Source organism: Sparus aurata, chromosome 12 (assembly GCF_900880675.1).
Source record: "Sparus aurata chromosome 12, fSpaAur1.1, whole genome shotgun sequence".
Taxonomy (NCBI): Eukaryota; Metazoa; Chordata; class Actinopteri; order Spariformes; family Sparidae; genus Sparus; species Sparus aurata.
The window spans coordinates 3,380,105-3,395,592 of NC_044198.1; the positions used below are offsets into that span (position 1 = coordinate 3,380,105).

The 15,488-nt window shown below is 39.8% G+C and overlaps 1 protein-coding gene across 3 annotated transcripts in view; it reads left to right on the forward strand.

Annotated features, from left to right (window-relative positions):
* Positions 1–15,488, forward strand: part of LOC115592362 (LIM/homeobox protein LMX-1.2-like) — a 59,043-nt gene that overhangs the window by 27,498 nt on the left and 16,057 nt on the right. The window contains exons 1-2 of one of the 3 annotated variants that reach the window (XM_030434999.1): positions 9,407–9,454; positions 12,810–12,872. The exons of 1 other annotated variant lie outside the window; for it this stretch is intronic. The gene's annotated coding sequence lies outside the window, so the exon portion shown is untranslated. Of the gene's footprint in view, positions 1–9,376; positions 9,455–12,809; positions 12,873–15,488 lie in introns of those variants that run through there. One more of the 3 variants, XM_030435000.1, reaches the window with a different exon arrangement.

The window sequence follows — 15,488 nt, forward strand, 5'->3', positions numbered from 1 at the left end:
TGTTAGTGTACACAGAGTTTATGAAAAAAAAGGTTTTTGAACTACTCACGTTAGCTGCTGCATCTCTGGCGCACGGCAGTCATGGCAGCCAAAAAGTGTTGATCCCTGAGTGAGACCTGACAGGCACGCTTGAGGAGCGGTTCACCATTACTCTCCTGCCTGACACTTTTTGCCTGCCATGACAGCTACGCGCCGGAGATGCCGCAGCTAACGTGAGTAGTTCAAACACCTTCTTTTTCATAAACTCTATGTCTCGGTTGCTTTTTGGTGAGAGTTTCACTTTAACGAAGCACCCGGAAGCACCTACAGAGACAGCACGCACACACACAAAGCTTGTTGCCGAGGAACCGTGGAGCAACATGGATGTTACCAGCAATGTAACCAGTAATGTAACTAATTACTTTCTTCAGGGAGTAATCATGTAATGTAAGGCATTACTATTTTTGAGAATAATGTGTAATGTGTAATATATTACTTTTTTGACTAACGAGCCCCAACACTGATTGTGTCTTTTTTCATGCTAACCAGATAAACTGCAGCCGGGCTTATTTACATGTCTGCTCTCAATAACTATGCAGATGTACTCAAAAACGGAATCTTGTGTCCCTGGCTGTCATTTGCAAATGAGTATTGCTCTTAAAAAGCTTTTATGTTAATGACCCTTATGTCAACAGATATTTATATCAAGCCCAGTCTGTTGTCACACATACAGGACAGACGCTGGGTCACTGTTTCCAGCATCACAGAGCGTTTGGCAGCAGGACAGACTGTGGTTTAGTTAATGAGGCCACCGCCCTGCGAGCATCACACACACACACATGCACACACACACATGCACAGGCACAAATGGACAAATATGTACCACTCATCAGTTTTCAACAATGAGTTCTTAATGCAGATTCACTTGAAGCCGTTCCTGCAGACTTCCCAGGAACACTGTTGATATTGTTAGGACATTTAGTAAACAGAATGAAATGAGCCTGAACCCAAGACCAAAGACGGTCACACAAATAAAACTGTTGTGATGGAATGTTACTAAGTACATTTACTCAAGTACTGTACTCAAGTAAAATGTTGAGGTACTTTTATTCACTTGAGTGATTTGATGACTTAAGTAACTATTTACTTTTCAGATTACATGCTGACTCAGAGTCAAATAAATTTAATTTATACTTTTGCCAGTCAGATGAAAAGAAAAAAACTGATTCCGACTCATAGCACATCATTTATACACACATCTAAATATACTGTATATATCATTTACTTTTATTTGTAAGTGCATTTGATATCAGATAATTAAGGGGTATCAAGGGTCCAGAACCAAATACATACATAAGTCAATGTATGATGGAATGCTTAAATAAATGGATATATATATTTATATATGTGTGTGTGTGTGTGTGTGTGTGTGTGTGTGTGTGTGTAGCTGAGACAGTCACTGTTTATGTTACCCACAGTTATCTTTTTTGCCATGTACCAGCTCTGTCACAAGATGAGATATGATGTATTAATGTTTCTTTAAACTCAAGCCTGGGCACACATAAATACAGCCAGGAGCAGTTGTTTTACGGGACATTTGGAAAAATATTGGAACTTGCCATTATTGTTGTTCTCACTATGACTTTGACTGGCAGTTATTTTCAGACAGGCATGTGTGGAGTTCTGTGAGCAGGAACAAGAAAAATAGCCCTTCATGTTCTCCACACATGCTTGGTTGTTGGCACAGTAGTTACACTCTTCAGGTACAATGTCATATGCATGCTCATGCAGTCAGGTGGGTTACTGTGTTACTGTGGAACCACCCTCAAACACAAACTAAAACATTCCTGAAGGGTGATGAGTCACCGATGAATAATTCCTTTTAAATCAAACACAAAAGTGCCTCGGTGCCTTTATAGAAGAGAAGGAGCTGGTGTAAGTGAGAAGAGAGAGTGAAAGCCCTCTATTACTTTTTCATTTTTAAATGTGTTGGCTGCAATCAGCAACACTGCAGTGATTTCAGTCTTCATTCAAACTTTGCCCTTAATAGTGTAATGTTTGGCCTGAGGGTGGTGCTAACGGAGGCTCAACAGGGTCAAAAAAAGACAAGCAGTTAGACGACCAAAATTTCACTTGGATCTGTGTGTGTGTGTGTGTGTGTGTGTGTGTGTGTGTGTGCTTGTGGTTGGTGCACATCATGTGTATGCTTGCTCCATTCAGAAACTAAGATTGAGACAAAGATTACAAATGAACAATAGCACAGGTAATTGTCACATCACCTGAGGGGCTCTTGGCACACACACACACACACACACACACACACACACACACACACACAGAGGGTGTAAGAAATCCCCCAGATCGAGATAAACACAAATGTCATGGTATCAGTGCAGCTGCATGTTGAAGCAGGATCCAAAAAGCTTTTCTTCTCCTCTTGAACTCGTCTCTGCGGTTTGCTTCAAGGGCTTTTTTGCTTTGTGTTGCGATGTCTAGACAGAATTTCAGATTCCAATTAGCACACATGGACACCTTTATAGTTCCTGTTGTACCTGTTGGGATTAGTCTTTCTCCTCTTCTTGTGCCCTCAAATGATCTGGATTTCAGAAACGTAGCAGTTTTTCACTAAAAATTAAAAATATTTGTTTGTCTAACACAGTTTAGGTAAAGGTGGTTTTAGTATGTTTTTTGTGCCATTTTAAAAGTTTTAAGAATATTTAAATGATTGTTGGGATAATTTTGTGAATTGCAATTATGTTATGGACTGGCTAATCGTGATGTCCCAGGCATTGTCTGGTCTGCATTGTTACCACAGTTACCACTTGCAGCTGTATTTTGTAGATTTGGGTGATATAGCCTATTTAAGAGTTATGGCTGTTGTAGTGCTTCATGCAACATAATGGGCCAATAACAGATGTATCTCCATTTGCATTTTTTTTTGACAGCACCAATGTAAAAACTTTATTTTACAGACCATATAATGCAGAAAGTTGTGCTTGGAATGGTTTCAATTCCCGACCAGTGTTAGGACAGCGGAATCACTCGCCATCTTCCGCAAAAAGACTCAAGACTCATTTGTCCAGACTTCACCTCGACCCTGCATAGCATGACTCTGTCGACGGTGATATGTTGTGGTTTCTTTCGTGTGACAAATGTACTTATTGTAGGTCGCTTTGAACAAAAGCGTCTGCTAAATGCCCTAAATCTAAATGTAAATGTTGATGGTTGGATGCAATGCTGAAAAGTATATCAACAACAGGTTTTCTGACAACTGTCATTATCCTGCCCATGCTTACCACATCTGTTTGTTATGTCAGCAATTCCCCACACCAGCTAGTGTGTGTGGAACTAATATTCCAGTAGTAACATTGCAGATTAAAAGTTGAGCTGTAAGCATCAGAGCATCGCTATGCAGCTCAGCAGAAGATGGTGCGGGGCTGTTGGGAGTCCGTTGGGTGTTCATTTCATGCCAGGTTGGTTACCTCATTTGTGAGAGGTGATGCTGGATAGTAAATAAACAATGTCCCCATCAGTCCAGCTTCTTGGCAACGAACTTATTGTACGGGTTAATAATAATGTTTACATGACATACATTGATAAACAAGAAATAAGCTTTTCTGATTGGAGTTAAATCCATTGAAATAATGGTTTGGAATCTTGATGTATATATATGATATTTGATATATATAAGGCTATAAACCAACTGATTCAAAACTGGCAATGTTTTTAATTTTACATCCGTACATCTGCCTCATTTATATTTTCACTGCCAGCTCCGGATCTCCTGAGGACCTCTTGGCTTTTGAGTCGGCCTCCGTCACTTGTCTTGACTCTCTCTGTGTGATACTTGGCATCAGATTTTGTTTTGCTTTGCTGTACTCAAAATAATAAGGCGGACATGCACATGTATAATATGCATGGAGACACAAATGCTCTAAAGCATTGTTATACATGCAAATGTACAATACACACACACACAGTGTGCAGATTGTCGTACCCCTGTTTCACACAGGATGGCCACCATCACTCCATCACAGCCAACATTTAATATCACATAACCTACCAACAGCTACCATGGCAACCTGCCTTTTCCAACAATGCAATTTCCCACTGCCCCTGAGCTGTAAAGTACAATGTCTCCTTTCTCCTTATTAGTATCTTGCATCGCCTGTACACCACAAGGTATCAAGCTAAAGCAGCAGGGGTACAGCCAGCCTGATAATCTGACTTAGTGGTGACTAATACATTCAACCCACCTTCCTGCCACTAAAGCCTTGGTCATTTTTGCTGAGCGAGGATAGTATTTGTCACATCAATTGCAGAAATGTGCCGCTTCAAAGTTGGGCTAGTTAAGATAGAAGAAACCAGCATTTAGGAGCCCCCCTCCAGTCATTACTCCTGAGCCACTGCTCATGAAAACACACTGCCCGACTGAAACCAACACCAACTGCCTCACTTGCTGGCAGGGAGATGTGTTAGAGGCTGCTTCGCTATGTTCAATCATCTCTCTTATCTTTTTTAGCCTAATGAATACATAACTGCTACCAGTCAGATCTGACAGGATTTTATAACACGCATTTTAAATCTTGGTGATTTTTAACTGCAGCTAAAAGGTTAATTAAATAATTGATTTTAGTCATCAGACACCTTTTCTGAGGTACAACACACACAAGAGATTGTCTGTGTCAGATTTGTTCACACATGTTGGTTATAGTCTGTATCATTTGGGTTAAGGGCAGGCCCATGACTGTTTTTGCGTTGATATCAATACCACATGAATTTGGACGTAATTGCAATTTCAGCAAAAGAGTGGAGGGTAATATACAGGCAAGAAGAGAATGATTTATTACGCGTTGTTGACATGAACATTTGCTCGCTGTGAATTTCACTTTGGCAGAATTAGTAGGAGCTCCTGGCTGCTGCATCCAAATACACCGCCGTTGCCAATGAAGCGTTGGATATCGCTAAAGCATGGAAGATGGAGGAGGAGCAGCCACTGCCACTGGTGGAAGAAGGGTGGAGGAAGTTCTAGCAGCACATTAGTTCCTATACCTTTGGAATCACATGTTCAACTGTCACATATGGCAGGAATTTAAGGATTTAACATTTTATTTGGGTTTCCACATACATTTGGCTGTAAGTATAACAATATTGTATATATTTTGCCTTAAAGGATAAAGTCTGCCTCACCTTCACTTCATCACACTTCATCACTTCATATTCCTTTTATCTCTGACACCACCTCCTCTGACAGACTCCATCGGGGTAAAGTGAACCTCCAGAAGGTGTATAAAGAAGTGCATCTGAATGGTGGCTGAGATCAATTCCCTGCTAATAAACATGTTGACGTGAGTCCCCAGAGAATCCCGAGGCCTTACTCTGACTTCTTGAGCTTTGGCTGAGCAAACAGCGAATCCCCACTCTCTGAATCCTGCTTTTATTTCCCCATGCCTCCTTCACAATCACCTTTTGATTACTCCTACTAATTAAAACTCCAACAAGCTGCCACCCGAAGCCACCACCCACCCTCCCAGCCTCCTCCTTTGGGTCACCCAGCTCCCTGAGGAGCGAGAACAAACAAGAGAACAGTGAAGGAACACACACAGTCTGTTTTTACTGCTTCATCCTTTCTTCACTCCGCTTATCCTCTTTAATCCTGGAAACTCTTTATGCTTGTTAAGCCGCTGGAGCAGAGTGGAAGCATAGGGCGCAGGGCCAGGAGGTCAAGGAAGCTCCTCTAAAGAGGTGGCCCTGAGCAGTGGTGGTCCTGGTCCCCCCTGAAATGAACTGCTGAGGACTTTTCATGAATCCCCTGTTGGAACAAACGGTAACTCAAAATGAAAGCTGCACTAAACAAAATTTTTAAATAAACAAGACTAAAAGTCTGAAGCATCTCTTGCTGCTCCTTTAAGCTGCAGTAGACCCCACACGTGAGAGAGAATGCTAATTAAGCTATTTTTAAAGCCTTAGTGGTTGTAAAGCTAGTTTGTCCTGAAGAAAGTCCATGTGGCAGTCAAAATAAAAGTAAGGCTCTGTCAATTCCCATGAATATCTGCTTTTTGGATTATGAAATATTTTATATGCATATTTGACATTTGGCCCAAGGGTTGTGCGTGGTTTAAACTCACTGAGTATCCAAAAGAAAAAGTGAATGCCTGTCCGAAAACCATACATTTACAACCCAATTAATAAAAAAAATTGGGAAGCTGTGCGAATTATACATGAAACATCATTTTAGACCTACTTGACTGAGGACAGCACAGAGACAATACATATAATATTTTATCTAATCAACTTCATGGATTTTCTAAATCGATGCTTCATTTGAATTTTAAAGTTGTGGAATGCTCTGGAGACAACTGTGTGGAACATTACACAGGTAAACAGGTTCATCGGTAACAGGTGATAATATCATGATGGGGTATGAAAGGGGCGTCCTTGAAAGGCTCAGTCACTCACTGGCCAGGATGGGCTGAGGTTCACTGCTGTCAGTAAACACAGTTTGTCTGCCAATGATTGCATTCTGTATTTATTTCCATTTTAAAATGCACCCAAACTTTTTAGGAATCTGAGTTGTAAGTAATTTGTGAAGTGAACAAACAACACTTTTGAGAGTCTCACTAGACTTGTGCAAGAATCCTTCAGACATACAAGTCATTCCACTAAATTACGCATTCACCGGTTTTCCCGTAGTCGAAAAAAAAAAAGAATGTGTTGTCCTAGTCTGTCATACAACACAGCATGGAATTTAAATCTGTTACTGGAAACCAAAAATCATGTGACAATACTCCACACAACATAGCCGATGTTTGTGCATTGTTGTTTGTTTAAACTGCAGTTCATTCTACAGGTTTGCTCTCTTCTCTATTTTTTGTTGAGCTACTTTTTTTATAGTACAGTTACTGTGCATGAACTGTGTAGAAGTGTCTGTCTGCTGTTATCAGGTATTTAAGCAATATCACACGAAAGGCCGCAGGCCGAGTGCCGCAGATAATCACACCAGTGCTGTTATACAGTACAACCTCGCGACCACGAGTGTGATATTGCTTTTATACAACAGTTCTACAAGCGCATTTTATTAGTTAACAGTAGTAAACCACAAGAGATTATGATTTGTTTATATAGTTAATCATTTATTTGGCTCCGCCAACACAAATAGTTCCATAACTGGAAGGGAGACTAGGCTGTTGCCAGGCAACACATAAACATTTCCTGCAGACCGCTACAATGTCTGCATATTACCGCTACTTGTATCATTTACATTTATCTGAATGTTTCCATTTATTGTGCAACCACTAAACTAAGAGACCAGTGACAGCCGCTTTGGTGGCATGATGTGTGTTTCTGATGAATTAACAGCTCGATCAGACAGCACGTTGCTCCATCGTTTCCATCTCTCCATCAAGACTGTTTCTGTCTTTTTGGGGGCCCTATGCAAGATGCTGTTTGGGGGCCCCTATTTTGTCAAACTACGATGGATAGATTCCTAACCTTTTTGGGTGAACCATAAAGATGCAACAATCTATTACATTTTAAGAGGAAAACAGGCTAGAGTCGTCAAAACCTCTCTCAAATTAAAGTCAAACATCTTAAGTTGACCCACACTAGTAAGTTGAACTGATAGAAAATGATAATACAAGGTAAACAATAGGGATCCTTGATAGGTCAATAAATGAAACTGATGGTGTGTTCATCAATTTTATTTTATTTTAAGTTGACATTAAACATATAACATACATACACCCAAAACTAAAGTTAAAGTTGTAGAGAAAATAAAATACGCTATTACTTAGAAAAGAAAATCACAATGAGCCAGCATCCATATCAATATGCAAACAATAAAAACAAAAAAACTAACAAGAATAATACTGTTAAGGTAGTAAGGAACCTTTCAAATGTAACACAAGCCCTTCAGGACCAACCCAATAAACCAGCATATAAAAATGAACAATGAAAACAAACCAGCAATAAAAACAATACTTTAAAGGAACCATACAGAACTATATAACACAATCACACCACTTTGTGATGATTATCAGTATCATCTGAGTCTTGTGTTTTAAGCAGATCTACCCTAAGCCCCACCTCAAAATTTCTGCTTCCTTGCCAGCATATGAGAGCTGCTTGCCAATCTCTGGTGCTGAAGGCAGCAGTGCTGCTTCCTGTTCTGCAGCTCCAAAATACTTCAGAATTGCTCCTGCAAAGACGAAACTCCTCAGGTTCCCAAGCAAAACAGATCCTAAGCAAATATTCATACTATATAATTGAGTCATGTTACACTAATGGAGAAATTCATAATCTGTTTTTATTTTAAACCTTGCAATATACAGCACAGTGTCCCTTTAAAGCATGCACCCAATTTCAAAGTCACTTTTAAGCAGTTTTAAAGAGTTATAAAACAAAGATAAATGACTGATGAGCTTTATGTGATATTGAAGGAATATCTAGTTTATATTTCACAGATGGATGGATGGATGGATGGATATTTTCACAGAGTATTACAAAGTGAACTACTTGCTTAACTGATGATTTGGTCTTAACATATATTCTGTGGGCAGAACTAATGGTCCTATATACCGTAGTATAGTTCACTTTAAATTGACTTTAATTTGTGTTATTATGATTCTTTTGAATAAAACAAAGTAATACATCAAAAACATAACTAAATGTAGGCAAATGTGTTCAAATTATATTGTCACAATAAATACTCTCATAAATGTGGAAAAGAAAGATGCAACTAGCTCAGTAGAGTTAACAATAATCCACTCAGAGCAATAATTTACTGCCACAATAGTCCATAATTATTATGGACTATTGTGGCAGTAAATTATATGCATTAGGGTTGTTTAGCACACTTCACATTAGAGACCTACAAACTGAGGAAACACTAAAATTGATAAATTAATCATAAAAACAATCCTAAAGTGATGTTATGTGACAAATATTGAAGAGCAGAGGAGGTCTATGATGGACCAGCAGCTCCACTGGATGAGGATACAGCAGACATGACAGATATCTGCTTAACACACACCCTCCCTCACAAATATAATGCCAAGGAACTGTACCTGCTGTGATTCACCAAAACGGGTGTCACTTCAGTCAATCAGTGTTATGGCATTCACATGTGAGATACATTTTATTTTAGCCCTCTCCTAAAGCAAACACTTAAGCTAGCTAAAAAAATCGGCATTTAAGCAAGCCCCTCCAACCCACATAATGAGAAAAAAACATACTTTTATCCAGCGAGCGTTTTTCTTCATCGAGTTTCTTCTTTTTCCTGCGCCAGATGAATACGCTAGCTCGGACGCCATGCCGTGAATGACCTGAACTTACGGCTCGGCGCAATTCCCCGCCCCCTCCTAGTTTAGCAGTACTGGTCGTCATAGCAACGCGGCGTGGTAGACACCAGATCTGACCAATTAGCGGGCCAGGTGTCAGGTCCTTTTCACAGCTTTTCCTTCGGATCATTCCTCAGGTATTGCAGCAGACCTTGCAACTTCAGTTTTTGGTTTAGGACGATTTAAAAAAATGAAAATCAAGATTTTATTTCACTTGCTCCGCCGCCGCTCCTCATGGGCTCCCGTAGTTCATAGTGGCTCCGCCCCCCCGCATTGACTTTCCACTGACAAACAAACACAACAACATGCAGCGAGCTCGTTCCTAACACGGCGCCGTCTCGTTAGTAGTTTGGTTTTGTAGCGTCGGGCCTCGAACAAACCACCGTCCGCTGAAAAGTTTGTCCAAAGGCTGTTGTTACTAAAGGCAGCGGACCGACATTTATTTCAGCCTCTCAAACAGACGCATGTATCACAGTGGGACACTTGTTACTACGAGAAGACCGCGGCAGCCCACAAATACCTGCTCTTAAGCAACCAACATTAGCAGAATCATTAAATCATTGTGTCCCGTATGAGAAGAAAGGGTCCCGGTGGACAGTTGTTACGGATGCAGTCACGTTGCATATCGCTAAAGATATGGTGCCCGTATTTACAGTGGAAACGCCGGAGGTTCATCCACATGCAGAAAATGTTCGACCACCCAGGTTTGTGCTACAAAGCCACAACGGGGCAAGATGTCTCAAGCCAGAGGAAGTAGACAGGCTCGTCTTCCTGGCCAAAAATGTTTTAAAAAGACAGCCAGCACACACCTGATGTCCTGTACATCTACCAACATGCAGTGTTTACTATGCAATCATGCAGATAGGATATAAAATACTATTTGGAAACAAAAGGCACCTTTTGCAAAATAAAGTATTTAATAAAAGTTATGTTAACACTTTATCAATACCAATATGGAGACTGATCTGTTTTTATAATAGCAAGCAATCTGACATGTTTACAAAAGCATTTGTTATCAAAAAGGGACACATTCTTTTCAAAAGGATGCACTTTTATTTATTTTTTCAAATGAGTTTGAAGCTGCACTCTTTGCAACAGCATGGCAAATTTGTTTAGAATCATAGCATTAAAATAAATGCAATGCTTTTAATAATTTCTTTGTAATTTGAAATTTGTTCTTGAGAAGGATAAAAAAAAATCGCTTAAAATCGTAAATCGAGTTTGGTGTGAAAAAATGGGAGCTTCAATTTTTAGGCCATATCGCCCAGCCCTAAATTGTAGTTTTGTCAGCCCCTCTTGTCTTAAACTGGTTTGTTCTGCCTGTATGTACAGAATGTTGGCCTCGTGTCACTCAGGTGAGTTGGTGGTTAATCAGGTCTGTTCTGTTGTTATATTGAGTTTGCTGTAGTTTGAGTTCGGTTAAGTTCAGTACTGATCTGTTTTGTTGAACTCTTTAAGGGCCTGATTTAGTCAATCAAACGTGCTTTCTCCAATTGTTGGTTATAAAAAAATCCACCGTTGTTTCAATCTGAAACCTGTGTCTTCCTGCTCATTGCCTAACAGTACATTTAATCTCTTCAGGGCCTACCGGACCTGACTAACGCTTGTATCAGCAGGCCTCACAGAGAAAAGACAGGTTTAGAATAACATTACAAAACTGTGCTTGTATGAGACCGAATCCCTGTGAGACTTGATGCAATCTATGTGCTGCTTAAAACCTGTCGGCTTATAAAACCTACACTGTAGTTCCAGCACTCACAAAGAACAGCTGTGGTGTATCGATTTAAATGAGTTGCAGTGGATTTCAGGTTTTCCTGGTGGAAAAACATTAAGACCACAATCATTTCTAAAAACCACTCCTGCATCTAATCCATTTCCCCACTGTATGGATTTATAACATCTTTATTTGGAACGACAGAAGGCTGTTTTTGAAAGAATTTAGAAGGAAAGGCTTTGGCTCAGGGGTAGAGCCAGCGTCTTGTTATTGGTTTAGGGTCGCCTGTTCGATTCCCCTGATCTAAGTGTCCTTGGGCAAGATACTGAACCCTGAACTGCTCCTATGTGCTGGTCGACACCTTGCATGGCAGCCACTGCCATCAGTGTATGAATGTATGTATGAATTTAAAAGTTGAATAATTCCAGTACTATTGCTGAGGGAGCATTAGTATTTGGGAAAGTTGGAAAAGAATAAAGGATGCAAAGAGCTGGGAATTAAACTACACTGCTTGCCTACTGTGTGGGAGCTACACTGCACAGCTGGCTTTAATTTCAATCAGAAAGGAACTGAATCAGTATAAATAGCTGAAAAGTGGGAAAGATTAGTGTACCATTTACAATTAATGGGACTGCAAAGTTTAATAAACCTCACAATGTATTAAAGATTCTGAACATTATCTCAAATCTCAACTGTACGTTGTAAACCTGTATGTCAGTAGAGTTGACTGATATTCCTTTGGATGTGAAACTTAAGCCACAGACAAAGCTTCAAACACGACACAGAACTGTATATTTTCTGGGACGGCTAAGAAAAGCAAAACATAGTTCATAGCAGCCAGCGCTGTGATATTGTTGAACTTCAGGACGGTAACAGTTGGTAAGAGCTGAAGCTTTTTGTTGAGCTGTGGCGATGTTTGGTCCTCATGAGTGAAGTCATGTATGTGTCCTCTTAAATAAAGAGAATCACTTCCAGCCTGAACTGATGGTTTCTTCACAGGCCTGCTCGTGTGCTGCGTCTGGCCTTCAGCTCTGTGCACCAACACTGAGTGTGACTGTGGTGCGTTTGTGGCTCTGCAGCTCTTTTCTTCATCAGTTGTAGATGTTTTGTGTTTTTTTGTCATCAGTGTGAATATTCATACCAGTTCTTAGTTTTCTTTTCATTTTCATCTGCATGTTGGCCAGAGGGCAGAGCAGAGGGATGATTTATGTCATTTAACCTATATATAATACACACACTTGCAGTTTGACAGTATTTTGTCATTTTCCTCCTAGATTATTAGAACCATTTGAGTGTTCTGTGGGTCCATGTGTCAGCCACATGCTGTCCAGTTCTCCTGCAGCAAAACAGTTGCATCATGAGAAAAAACACAAGTTAACATTTAAGAGCAGGCGTTGACTTCCAGATGAAACCTGAGTAAATGCTCTTTATGTGTTTTTTTATTATTGGAAACTTTATGTTTCATATGTATTTCCAATTGCTTGCTCACCTGTAGACAGCTTTGATATTTTTGTAAGTTGAATAAAATAAAAAACAAATCTAAATTAAATAATAATAATAATAATAATAACAATAATAATAATAATAATAATAATAATAATAACAATACTACTACTACTACTACTAATAATAATAATAATAATAATAATAATAATAATAAAAATGCTGTCTTCAGTAAAACCCAAACAGCTTCACAGTGAAACCATACAGTCATTGACACCTACAGTGATATAACTGTCTGTCTTCTCTTGTCTCCACTTCCACTGTGTAAATGTCAGCTCCTGAAGAGACAGCCAGAGAGACAGAGGTTGAAAAAGAGGAACTGAGAGAAATGGAGGGAGGTAGGCAGCAGGGAGAATGAGCTGTTGAATAGAGAAGGCCAGTCACACTCAGAGAGGAGGAGGAGGAGGAGGAGGAGGAGGAGGAGTGCAGCTGTCCAAACACTGAGCCTTTCTGTACCTGCCCTACAGCTACATCCTTCCTCCACCCATCCCTCTGTCCTGGCCTCCTTCAACCCTGGTACCAGATTCAGCACTCAGTCTGCTTCTCCTCTGTTGCATGCTGTAGCTTTAATTGTACACATGACATATAATTGTTTGCGTTTATTACTGATATTTACCGAAAAAAGTTCAGGCACATTGCACATCCATAAATATAAATGTAATATATTCAACACACCCTATGGATTACAGCTGTAAACTTCAGCTAGTAGTGCCCTACAGGACGTCAGCGTCTGAGTCCAGGCTACATGTCCTTGTTGCACAATCCTTAGAAGGAAGGAAATTTGATACAGACAATATTCATGTTTTCATCCACGCTCATCAAATAAAGACCTGTGAACACGGAATCTGAAAAACAACACAAAGGTTTTTACGCTTGGCTGAAGTAGAAAAGTTGTAGTTTCCATTATCATGATGTATACAAAGCATTTTTCCTACTGTTCACTGGAGCCATATGTAACAGACAACCCTCCAAAAACAGCCTGAATTGTATCTTTGTTGAGCAAATGTATAAGCTTATGTTAGTGTACTATCAACTGAGACGGCGACCATTGGTATGCATTATACAGCACACATTCTGTACACAAGCATACATGCTAATGTCAGTTAGCATTCAGCTCAAAGCAATGCATGCTAGATATACCTGATCTCTCAGTAGGCTGGCCTATTTCTGCAGCCTGCTGTGATGTTTCTTATGTACAAAATACTTCATTTAGCGATCTCTAGACTGAACATAGAGTTGCTAGTTGTGACTCCTGCTGATAATGTGTGACTGCTGGACTGACTCAAGATGTTTTTTTGCATGTTTATGGAATCCCACAAGGTTGTGAGTATAGTTTACTGCTGGAGACTTTGCCTCGTCTTTTCTTTTTTCTGTCTCTACAATATGCAGTCAGAAAATCTTTCGTTAAAGCCAAATTTACTAAATGTATATTTAAAAAAAGCATATTTTTAAAAAATGATATGAAAACTAACTTGCACCAAGAAACTTTCAAAAAAGAACATTTTGCACTCCATAAGCACAGTCTGCAGTTTAACACTGGCTACAAAATTGTGACCAAATTTTAACCCTGGACATGATATGTAACACACTAAAAACTAAGGCCAGATAAGAGTCACGAAGAGGAAAACTGTTATTATGATCTGCATAAATTGTGAACTCAATATGTAGTACATGAGATGGAGTAACTAGCTGGCCAGCAAGAATAACCTGCAAACAAATGAAGATAACTTCATCCTGTTTGCTGAGTTTTAGAATAAGACTGCTTGCTAAAGTAGAACCTAATGTCTCTACCTTTTTCCTCCTATCTTTGTTTGGGTTGACTTAGCACTTTTTTTAAATGTGTGGCTAGCTACCATTCTCTTCTATTAACCCTTACACACCTGCCAGAAAATCCACGTACGCCCGCCAACATCAGGCTTTTCTTTTGTGCAATGTGAATGTAAGTTATCGAGATGTACTCTCAGTTGTCAGCTGACCCTGCAGCAGTTATGGTTTTTTTATCACCTTTAGCTCGGCCAGGCTAAGATGTGAATACATCACCTGGGTGAAGAAACAAATTGACTCCCCTGTTCGGGCACAATGCTATGACTAAGTTAGGACCACTGGTTTGTCGCTATCTTTTCATCCATCTTTTTCTAGCAGCTTGAACAACATTCAGTATTCGGCGTGATGACAAACAGAACACACAAGTGGAAGGAAAACAGAAAGGCAGAGCGTGTCATGGCAAATGTGAACAGAGTTAAATGTCGATTATTAGTGGGTTTAAAAAAAACCTGCATCAACATGCTAATTTTAGTGTAAGAGTCATAAGATTGATTATTATCTATCGTGGGTGTTGAGTTGTGGATGTGATGCATATGGATGATTGTTACATGTGCAGTCAGTGTTTCTGTGCTTTTTTGTTATTGACATTGTTGACTCTGTAGTCTAGGCTGTGTCCTTTGGGTGCACCATTACACAATTTTCTCAGCGCCCTCAGTATCTCTGATACGGATCCCCCAATTACATTGCCTAAAGTCACATATGCTGATGCTTGTTGTATGCTTTTTTCATCTTAGCACCACTTTTCAGTACAAAGTTACACCCTGGTGCTCTGGATGGTGAAAAAGCTCCTGTTGCTTCTTTTTTTTTTTTGGTGGTTGAATGCGATATCTACAAAGTACACAATAAATTGGTAAGGACAAAATAATGTTATGTGTGCAGTTCAGTGGCGGCAATAGAGTAAAGGATGTAGGTCTTCTGAGACACTATATTTTCAACCATGCTTGAGGTGTGGACTGACTGATCTGTTCTCACCTCCTCTGTGTCCACCAGTTTATATTTCCCCTTCAAGCCCCCACCAGCCAATGTGTTAGCATTCCCAAAAGTGTTTGTCTTAGAGGTCTAGCCTCTGGGAGGATACATCTGAATGGTCTAAACATGACTTCACTCCAACCAATATTGTTAGGGACATG